This window comes from Pezoporus occidentalis, unplaced genomic scaffold (genome assembly GCF_034315485.1).
Source record: "Pezoporus occidentalis ecotype Australia unplaced genomic scaffold, CSIRO_AGI_Poc_V1 ctg94, whole genome shotgun sequence".
Lineage (NCBI taxonomy): Eukaryota > Metazoa > Chordata > Aves > Psittaciformes > Psittacidae > Pezoporus > Pezoporus occidentalis.
Window position 1 is genome coordinate 1,098,056 of NW_026916304.1, and position 11,231 is coordinate 1,109,286.

The window sequence follows — 11,231 nt, forward strand, 5'->3', positions numbered from 1 at the left end:
AATGATGCATAATATCATTGGTGAAAAATGTTCTATTTAGGCAGAATGTAGATTGATGTCAGAAAATGCTCTTTAGTGTGTGGAATAATCAAGTCAACCGCTTGATGGATGTACTATATAGTCTATTTACATTGCTTGGATTCAATACACTTACATGATATTTGCATCAGAAACATATCTGTAGTCAACCAATGGGAGAGAATACATGATTTTACCAACATGCTTATACATTAATAATATTACTTGGCAATCTGATGTTTCAAGACCCAGGGTGAATTACTTATTAAAAACCCATATACAGCTATCTGTCTTTATCTTTCTTTCTGTGTGAGCCATAATGGCCCTGATTGTTTTCAAAATTACATTTGGCCAGGATATGACTGTTACATGAAACCTCTTAAACCAATATCATTTCCCTCACTGATAAAATATATTATACTGCTGGGTGCATTGAGCCAGACCATTAACGAAGGAAGCTTTAACCTAACCTTTGTGCTTCTGACCAGCCGTTAGAGCAAACTAACATTTCAGAAATGGTTTCAAATGTGGAGTTGACATGATTATGAATATTTATATTAAGTTCACTTATTTCTTGAAGCTTTCCTGATCACCCTTACTTTTAATGGCTTAAATTTTGCAGGAGACTTAGTTATTTGGGCAGATAGAAGGAAACATGCTCTATTTAGAGCACTGTTTAGAAATGCAGGCCCTTGAGAAATTAGCTAGATAAGGTCAAATTAAACCAGGTCAGTTTTAAATCTTGAATTCAGGATGCATGAGAAAAACCAAGTCCATGTACTCAATACAAATTTGAAAAGAGACACGGTGGAAGTCATGGAAAAAGTCAAATTCTTCATCATAATTGTGGCACTATTTTAATAAACCACCTTAAGCCGTGCCTAGCTCTAGGAAAAGACAAGATTTGCCAGGCCTCCAGGCCAAGACAACAGACCTTGTCTGGTAGGAAATAAGCGATGTAACGTCAGTGAGGAATACTACTGTCAAACGGAGCTCATGGAACCATCTTCTGAAGTTAATAATCAATTAGATCCCAGTGCTTCTTCTGGCCTCCATCATGACTCCTCCTCACAACAGAGGGAGGAGGCTGATCATCATTTTTGTGCTCAGCAAGATGAACCACAAAGCAAAAGTAAGCAAGAGCAGGACTAAACCTGTAAACATGAACAACGCATAGCTTCAGCATAGCCTTGGGTTTCCAGCGTCTCTACAGAGTAGGTAATTGCCTGTAAGAGCTTGGGGTAATAGCCTGCTCATGACATATACCAGTGGCAGAGGTACAAGTGGACCATCTCAGGATCACTGAGTGTGAGAAGGCAGAACCGGGGATCCTGGAAGAACTCATTGTATATGCAAACTGGCAAGCACCACAGAGTAATGCTGTCTCGCCACAGGCGTCTCAGCCCACCAGTCTGAGCAATTTCCAGAGGAGAACCATTCCATAGGCTTCCTACTCCTTATTTTTGTCTTCCCTTGTTTCTCCTATTCATCTACTCATTTGTTGTTTCAGAAAACACTGAAAGCACCAAGTATATTCCTGCTGCAGGCAGACAATGCAGTGCTAATTGTAGGGCATGAAAAGTACGCAGCAGCTTCTGTGCTTGCCAGGACAGATCTAATTTTAGCCTGTACAGCAGCAATCTTATCAGCGTAGATACCCAGTTTACAGCAAGTAGAGCACTGTAGTTCTGCCTTATTTCCTTACTCTCTGCATGGGATCTGCAGGGTGGGAGGCAAAGACAGAGCTAAAGGACAGCGGTGACATACAAATCCTAGAATGGTTTGTGTTGGAAAGGACCTTAAGTTCCAACCCCTCTGCTATGGACAGGGATGCCTTGCACTAGACCATGTCTCCCAAGGCTCTGCCCAACCTGGTCTTGAACACACACAGCTTTAATACCTGATCTCTACAACTACCTGAAAGGAGGTTTTAGTGAGGTGGGGTCGGTCTCTGCTCCCAAGGAACAAGGGATGGCACAAGAGGAAACGGCCTCAAGCTGCACCAGGGCAGGTTTAGATGGAGCTGAGGAACAATTCCTTCCCCACAGGGTGCTCAGGCATTGGAACAGGCTGCCCAGGGCAGGGCTGGAGTCACCGTCCCTGCAAGTGTTCACACACCGTGGAGACGAGGCCTCAGTGCCATGGGTTAGTGGTGGCCTTGGCAGTGCTGGGAATGGGTGGACTGGGTGAGCTGAAAGGGCTTTTCCAGTCCTGCTGATTCTGTGATTTAACCTGGCTGTGGATGCTCAGCCAATACAGTGGTAGAAGAGGGGATCATCGCCTCTCCAGCAGGAGACATCCCTGATCCTAAGGAAGATTTCTTAATCTATACAGCCACTATTTGTTCTGTTCCATGCTCTATCACCCATCTTTGAATCTGGTGGAAAGAAGAAAGGGAGGATGGTCTTCAGAGAGTTGCAGGAGTCCCTTCCCTTTGTCATCCTACATGGACAGGCACCACAACACAGCTTGGGTGACAGTGTGTGGCTGTGCCCATGAGCCCAGCATCGACCCTGCACGGTGACAGGTCAGTCCAGACAGGGCTGGGAACATGGAGGTGGTGGAAGGCTGGAAACCAGAGGCACTCCCCATGCCCCATTTCCTTCTGTGTTCAGAGAAATCCACCACAACAGAGCAGCACCTGATCCCCTCTCTGATCTCTTCTTCTGTCTGGAACTAATGCTCCACATCCCAAATCTGGCTCGCATTTCCTGATGACATGGAGTGATGTTCTTAGTGCTCTAGTTAGTACTGTCAAGCAACCTGAAATGGAAGCTGGCAGTTGTCCTTCCAAATGGCTATTGCTATGTGTACCCCAGAAGTGGTAAGCTGAGAAATCTTTCTGTAGCTGAACTCCTTCCAGTTTCATTCAGCAGGATACTGGCAGGCCGCTTTCTGTGTTAATTATTTCTGTCCTGATTGCCTGGCCACACAGAGCACTTTATCGACAGGATCACACTTCACCGTTCGTGAATGCTTCCAGCTGAACACAGAAAGAAATGGAAATAAAGAAATTTCACCTGGAGACAAATCTTGGAAAGTCAGGGAAGGGGAGAGTGGAGGCACAAGAGCCATGTATCTCCCAGATCTGCATCAATCCTTCTGCGATCTTAGAAATACTTAATAGCAGAAGAATGACACAGTATATTATTCATTGGAAAACACTTAATGGGTCTGATCCTGAAATGAATTACAGTGGCTTAAATCTGGAATGTCTTCAGCAAAGTCAGAGATTAATCAAAAAGAACTTTTAATGCCTGATTAGGAGAGACTGCCTCTGCATTGCTGGCAGGTACAAATGAGAGGACCTAGGCATAAAATTACTTCATTGCTCCCACAAATCAGTGAGCTAAACAGCTACATCTTGACATTCACACCCAGCAGTAAATTACAGTCAGGAGCAAAAATCTGGGAACAATTAAATAGAGGTGCAAAACTGAGACTAAAAGCCACAGGGTATTTGAATCCTGTTAACACAAATACTACCTCTTAATGCTCTCCCTAACATCATGCCTTTTGAAGAGCACAAGTGAATACGAAGGACAATGTTGTCATGTCACAGTTTAAACCCAGCCAGCAACAAAAAACAAACCCAACACCCTGGAAATCTGCCTAACAGAACTTGCACCGGCACTTTCCCATCCTTGGCTCCTCAGTCATAGAATACAGCAATATTCCCAGTAATGGAAAAGCCACGGGAGCTGTCTATGTGAAGAGTGTCCCTTTGTACAGCACTCACACATCCAGGTTCTGACTGTACCTGCAGACCAAAGCCAGTCTAAGAACGTAATTCACACATGCCACAGCTCTGACTGGCCATAGAGATAGATATCACCAAAGGTAAGGCTATTTCTCACATAAGCCAGGGTTGCTTATCCAAAATCAAGCACAATTATGTAGGGTTTGTGGCACATGCCCTGCAAAATAGCAAGGGTCTATAAAGGAAACTGAGCACCCTGTTGTGCACATGCAAACTCCATGTAGTAAGGAAACTACTTCAAAAAGGGAAGGTTAACCTGAATAAGCAAAAAAAGAAATTGGAGCCTTTCAAACTGGACAGAATCACTGCTTTTCTCAATGAATTAAAAAATTACCATTGAAAGGCTGTAGTTAGGGTGGCCCATCCTCTCCCTGAAGCACAAGTTCCTTGTTTTGGCAATGAGTGGAACAAGGTGGTGATGAAGAATTCATTCATGAGTCAGTTAAAGCAAACCCATAGCCCTCTACTTCATTGTTTCGGGGTTAAATGGAACATTTAACAGTTTTGAAGAACACAGAGTCCTGAAAGACTTTATATACAGAAGTCATGAATACATTCATAGCTGAATGTATTGGCTGAATACATTGGCTGCATTCATGGCTGAATACATTCAGGCTGAAGCCTGCAGAGTCTCTTTAGGAAAATACAGTGGAAGCATGTTGCTGTGTTGTGTCATGAGGACTGCTGATTTAGGATTACAGAATGGTCTGGGTTGGAAAGGACCTTAAAATCATCCAGTTCCAAACCCCTGTCCCCTTCACAGGGAAGAACTTCTGCCTTAGATCTAACCTGAACTTCCCCTGTTTCAGTTTGACCCCATCACCCCTTGCTCCAGCCCCTGCTCATCCACATGGCTTCCTTTGGACTTGCTCCAACAGTTCCATGTCCTCTTTATGTTGGGGATACCAGAACTGCACACAGTGCTTGCAAGTAAAGACTTCCCACACACAGCTACCCACCTGTAGAAGAAGGACACAATGGATTTGGCGGGGCGCAGACCCCACAGTGGCTGATGTTGAGGCTCTCCTGACTGCTAGCTCCTTGCAGATCCAGAAGGGAAGGCTCAAGAGGTCTCACCTCATGGCAGAAGGTAAGCCCAGTCTCTCATCACAAAAAAGCCACTATCTTGGCACCCTTGATCTGCCTCCTCTGGGTCCTGGGGAGAAAAAGCTTTGTCCTGACAGCTCCATGCAGGAGGTCTGCGCTTCAGCCTGGGAGAACACAAGCAGGTAGTGCAGTACGTACTGAGCCACTGAAGTCTGGTTCAAACATACTTCAAAGCTTCTGGAAGCCAACAGGGGTCTTATGTATCGCTACTGATATTCTCAATCTGGAGCATTCTGTCCAAGTCCACACAGTGGGATCTCTACAGAGTTATAAATAGACCCCAACTCTCAGGACTCCCGCTCCACTGCTCCAAGTCCTTCTCACCATCCCCTGGCTGTACCTGATGCTCTTAGATACCGTGTCTTACTTTTTCTCTAACTACAATGCACTTCTTTCTAAGGTAAAAGGAAAGTTTTGCTTGGACACCAGCTCACCTTTTCATCAGGCTTATCCTTCTTTCCAAGAGCACACCAGGAAGTGGACTGTCAGACGGGAAGTAGTAGGAAAAAATCTCATCAGAACAGGGCATAGCATCTCTGAGACCTCATGGAAATTTGCTCACAGATCTTTACCAGCTTGCACCTGCTAGATACTGATACCCTTTTTGTTGTTGTTACAGGTCCATTTCACATCAGCTTTGTGCTATCCGTAGGCAATTCCACACATAGCCAAAACAGGTATCTCTGTTGAACGGTCCAGGATACACCCTGTAGCTGGATGCCTCAGAGTCTGTAGCAATGCTCCTATTGTTTTCAGTGAGTGAGGGCAAAGCTCGAAGTATTCATTATACCTAGAGCTAAGCACAAAGTCTAACAGCAGAAACAAAGGGAAAAAATACAGTGCAGCCAGTTTTCTCCAAATTGTTGTAGGCTTTTATGGAATCATAAAGATCAGTAAAATGGTCTTTGTGTAACATACCACAATTCCAAACATAATAAACCTGAAATCAATGAACATTCTTTAAAACAAGTGAAAACACCCACACAGTTCAGATTTTATTGTGTTTAGATATGCAGTAGATGTTCTGATACATCAACTTTGATTTTGCCTTCCCCTCCTCCCAGATACTCTTTTTATCAGGTTGCCTGTATGAAATGCATTGAACACAGTGGGGGGGTGTGTGGGGGAAAGCAGTGTTTGGTTTTAAGCATTCATTAAACATCTGTAGGAGTTAATACAAAGGAAGAGCCTTTGAATACATCTAAAAATTAGGAAATAGTACTTCTGATCTTGACTTCATCCTCATGCATCAGTGAACACATTTTAATTTTGTTCATCTTTATTGTGTTTAAACTAAACACTGAAAACAACAACCCTCATCCAACTGTTAGATATCATTTCTAATGACAGGGTAGCTTTTGTTCTAAATGCACATGTAAAAAGACTTTTGCTTTAATATTCCAGGTTTTAGTTCTTCAAGTTAAAATAGTGCTTTACAAGTGATCTCTACTGATAATGACATACATTTACATTAGAATTCAAACTCGATTCTCTACCTTTCATAATCTACACATATCTTTTGTTTTGTTTCAGGTTCTTTTTTTCCTCACAGGTTATGTAGATTTGGCTGCAGTAGATTTTTCCCCCAAAGAATATCCAAAAATACATGTCTGCATAGCATAAAGTTGGAAGAACTGTTTGTCGCAGTCTGCTTAACAAAACAAGTTGTTTTTCTGGTTGCAGATTATTCATGAGAAGGCATCGAAGTTTTACAAATGCATTCATTATTAGAAATCATTCTTTGATTATCATCATTTAGGGCCAAAAATGACTATGAGTTCATCCAGTTTGACCTCTTGTACCATATATGCGACTACAGTTCACCCGTGCACTAAACTCAAAGACTTCATTAGACTAATGTATTTCAAGTCCTCAGATCAAGTTGTACTCCACTGCTTGAGAACAAGACAGACAAAGCTGCCAGTAACACCTAAGGCCCCTGCAATAGCAAAGAATTATTGAGATGAGCTACGCCCAAGTCATCCCAGCAGGTGAGGCTTTAGATTTAATGAGCAGTAGGACCCAGACACCTGAAGGTGATCTTGGAGAAGGTGATGCTCCGCATCAGAACACCCATCCACTCTGGTCCCAGGGCAATTAAAGAAGGATTTTGGTCCCTAACCATAAATGCCTGATGACACTTGACACTTTAGTGTGCCTAAATGCAGGATAGCACAGCAGGGACTGACATGCCCAAGAGTGTTGGGTGACAAGCGGCAGCACACCCTGTTTTACAGCTGCATTGAGTCTCAAGGATGAGATTCAGCCCCACACTAAGACACCTAAGTCTAGGTGCCCCACATGTGTCTCTGAGCCTCCTTTTCTGTCCATGGGGATTCATATGCAATACACTGGGAGTCTAGCAAGCTGCTTACCCCCCACAAGCAGACACCAATGCTTGGTGAGCTGGCAGATTCTCTACTGATGAGCTCTCCATTGCCCAAATCCCACCCTGAAAGGCTCTAGGGCTTCAGAAGAAAACAAGGGAGAGCCCAGCAAGATCTAGGCAGGTGTGTGCATGCAGAAACTGCCTCCATGGACCATGACCAAAGCAACCCTGAAGCACAAGCTTTCATGAGGCACACTGTCTTAACCCAAGAAGTGGCAATGTGAAGAGATTATCGATGGCAATACTGGCAAGCCACCAAAGCTTATCACAGGACTCATCAAAACTCACCATATCCAGGCTGGCCTCCCTCAGTCTGCTTTAGCTTTCTGGTGAGCTATTGCGCACCAGTGGGTAGTTCCTTGAGTGCACTGCCTGCCATGGGGCTTACTGGGAAGCCTTTTTCCCCCCTCACTGTTCTCAGTGACAAGCAGACATCTCAGATTTGCTAGTCTCCTAATGATACATCCTCAACCTCTACCTCAGGCACATTACAACCGGCCTTGGTAGTTCAGTCCCTATCTCTTGTGAGGCTTTGATATTTCCTTTCCTTTCATGCTGTCAGGGATTTGCACACCGGGCCTTGGGGAAGCATAGGAGCGTGCCCATCCCTACTTAAGAAACGCTTTTTCTTCACGGCAAACAGTCATATTTCACTCTGTCTGTGAAATCCAAGAGATGTGAAGACGGTATAGTCTTGCACAGATCTCCTCTCAGAAGTGCTAAGCAGAGAGCAGCTCCCCATAGCCTCCAAAGCTACGCATTTCCATAAAAACCAGGGATTGAGGCCTTCCCGAGCAGTCGAGCTCTTTCAGTCCTAGGTAAAACTAATCTGTATTCCAATCTGAAGAAAGTCTCTGAAAGGACAAAACATGCATGTTGATGGCAGAGGGAAAAAAAACATCGTATGTCTGCTCATTGGGGAAAAAAACTCCAAGAATATTTAATGTGTGAAAATAGGACTCCAGTTATGCTGTTAAGAATAATGAAATCTAGGGTGCTAAGTACTGTATGTGTCGCTGCACAAGTTAAGCTGCCTGAGGCAGTTTTAATTTCTCTAGCCAATTTCTCTTAAATTTCCTTTAATTTACGCCCTAAAGTATTTACCACCTGTAGAATGTAACTCAGTTGTTAGCAGGGTTTAGCAGGAACAGCATGGCCAGGGAGGCTGAGGAGAAGGATGGAGCGGAGCCGACACATCGGGCTGCAGGATCAGCTGCTCCAGGCTTTTCTCTGGCTGCATAACCCATGCTGGGCTGGCTTGAGGTGATATAACCAGTGTATTGAAGACCCAGAAAGGAAATCTCTAGCAGATTCTTAAATGGCTAATCTAGGAGTTTTTATTGTTGTTTTACTTTTGAGGCCCTTTGCCTTATCTTAAATGGACCTCCTTCCAACAGCACACAAGTTGGCTGCTCCAGGATCTTCAGTCATGTCTCAGCAGAGTAGATGTTACGTTCCTTTATCTGGGCAAAAAAAATACCCATTGATATTAACACTTTCAATAGTCTCTATATGTTAAGTAGCTTGCCATGCAATATCATTGCTGGAACATCTTATTCTTTGTTCTTTACTTTATTCCTTGTAGCTTCAGCCTTGTCAAGAACAGGCAGCAATTAACTTGTCAAAATTACTAGATCTCAGAGGCAAACATAATCCAAAATTGGATAGGCACAAACAAGGACAACAGCAGGACTCTGCTGTGGGGGAGTACGCCAGGCCCATTTGCATTTTACTGGTGGAATACATATTTACCTTTATAAGTTGATGTGGGGCTCACCATAGTTTTAGCTCCAGCCTGAAGAGTCAGGTTCACTCTGGCCTCTTGAGAAAGGGTCTTCAGTCACCTTCGCTCTCCATTCCATATCTGCAGCAGGAAAATGTTATTTTAGAGTTGCAAAGTCTTCAATGGTTGTGATCTGCTACATTGAGATCTACTATAACAAGCTATCGCTGACTTGGTATAAAGTGAATTACCTGCAGAAGAAAGAGGTGTGTGCCATGGGGCAACTCACAAATAGGGTCTGGGGCAGCAAAGGATGGTAGTATCATCTTCACAGGATGCTCTGAGTTGGGATCAGAGACTTTCTGGTGGGGGAAAGCACAGGGAACAGTAAGTGTCCTTGGCTTTGTGACAAAGCCAGGCAAGCTGCTTGCTGGGCAAGCCTGTCAGCAGCCAAGCCTGAAAACACTGGACACCCTTTTAGCCAGTATTAACAACTACAAGTCAACAAATTTCAGCACAATAACAGAAAAGTCCTCCCTTTTTGTCCTCCTTCCCATGCTCAGTTTTCCCCATGCACATTGCTACTTGCAGGATTTTGGAGAGGACTGCAGGAAGAGTGGTCCAACCATGTCCAGCCAGCTTCATTTCAGACATCACTTGCAGGGCAGTGCCTCTGCTTGCTCAAGTCTCTAAGCTGACCTCAGGTGGTTTAGAGACAAAGCAGAAGCCAATTTTCACCTTGTTCTCTGAAAAAAAAGGCTTCTTTTTCTGCACTGCAAAGTAATGGCAGCGACTGCACTGGGTTTCTGATACACATCAGCCAGACCCAACAGTCAGCATGTGCTCGCCCTGTACAGGACCAGGGCACAGGTCCAGCTTCTTGTTCTTCCAGAGCAAAACGCACAAGCAACAATGGCAAAAGCTGCTTTCTGCCCCCGCAGCCCCTTCCCAGACCCCTCCTGCCCCACGGGAAGCTCTTTCCTGAGTGGTCAGCACTGGGGCAGAGATTGGACCTCAGCCCCCAGTGGCAACACCCCAAGTTATTCCCTGCCACACAGAGGGTGGTGCAGCGAGACAGGAGCCTAAAAAGGTGCAAAACCAGGCAAAGGGATCTTCCTGGGAGGGCTCTGTTCAGCTCTGATTTTGTGCCAGGGAAATCACTGCACTCATCTGCCTCTGTATCTGTATCCTTCATCTAAACCTTGCACTCTGCCCAAAAGCTCTATTTGGTCTTGTCTATACTGAGTTTGGGTACAAACCAGCACAGAAACCTAGATTCGCCATTGGCTTAGTCTGACTGTCATACCTTTGTGATACTTTCGTACCCAACTTCAGTGAAGATGGACCTCTTCTATGCCTGCGATTTCCTGAACACAAAACTCAGAGTGAAACGGGTTGTATTTTAATCTGTTTCAGTGCAAGATCTTCTCTTCCTCCCTCCTCCCATCAGCAGCCAAAAAAACATCTTCAAACCTCTGATGGACAGATTTTATGACTGGACTCAATCTTAACGGTCTTTTCTAACCTAAACAATTCTATGCTAAGACACATGAGGTGGTGTCTTATTCTGAATGGAGTTTCTGGAGCAAAGTTTTGAGCTCATCTACTGCTCTCTCTTGTAGTTTGATTCAGAATGCAATTTGTCCAAAATCTCAACTGTGATGAACTTTCCCAAAACAGAAGCAGCAAGCTGCTTCCTACCATCATATACTTGGCCTGCATCCCGCCTATCCATATGCAGCAGATGTAAATATAATTTACTGGCACAAGCAGCTTTCTGCACATGGCATCTTTCTAAGTCTTCTTTAGTATCCATGTGAAGAAATAAATGATTTTATTGATGTGCTCAGAGGCCCCAGTAACACTTCATAATAACCTAGAAATGGAGGTTGGTCTTAATATGCATCGATCAATAACTCACCTAATTATGTCTCATATCATTTGGCTGAATTGTTAACAATTCTAACCAAAGCTGTAACGATTCCTTACAGACAACATAAGGCTTCCAGGAGCCACATTTCGCTGGCTTCTGTATATTGTAGACCTACAAATTTACAGATTTAGTGCATGCACAAGTTGCATCAGTTAATTTAGGACGCAGCCTCTTCTAGCTGTGCCTAATCATTGCAAGTAAAGCTTGCAAAGTCTGCCACCACATTGTGAGATGCTTTGGAGAGCAGATTGGAACAAAGGCAGACAATATATCTTTTTTTCCTATCCTGTGGAAATCAAAT

General features: G+C 44.0%; 1 long non-coding RNA gene across 1 annotated transcript; it reads right to left on the minus strand.

Annotated features, from left to right (window-relative positions):
* Positions 1-7,684: 7,684 nt before the first annotated feature.
* Positions 7,685-9,138, minus strand: LOC134157309 (uncharacterized). Its single transcript, XR_009962277.1, has 3 exons — positions 9,027-9,138; positions 8,627-8,737; positions 7,685-8,128 (listed from the first exon to the last, which is right to left on the minus strand). It is a non-coding gene; the product is annotated as an uncharacterized LOC134157309 (long non-coding RNA).
* Between the last annotated feature and the right edge of the window lie 2,093 nt (positions 9,139-11,231).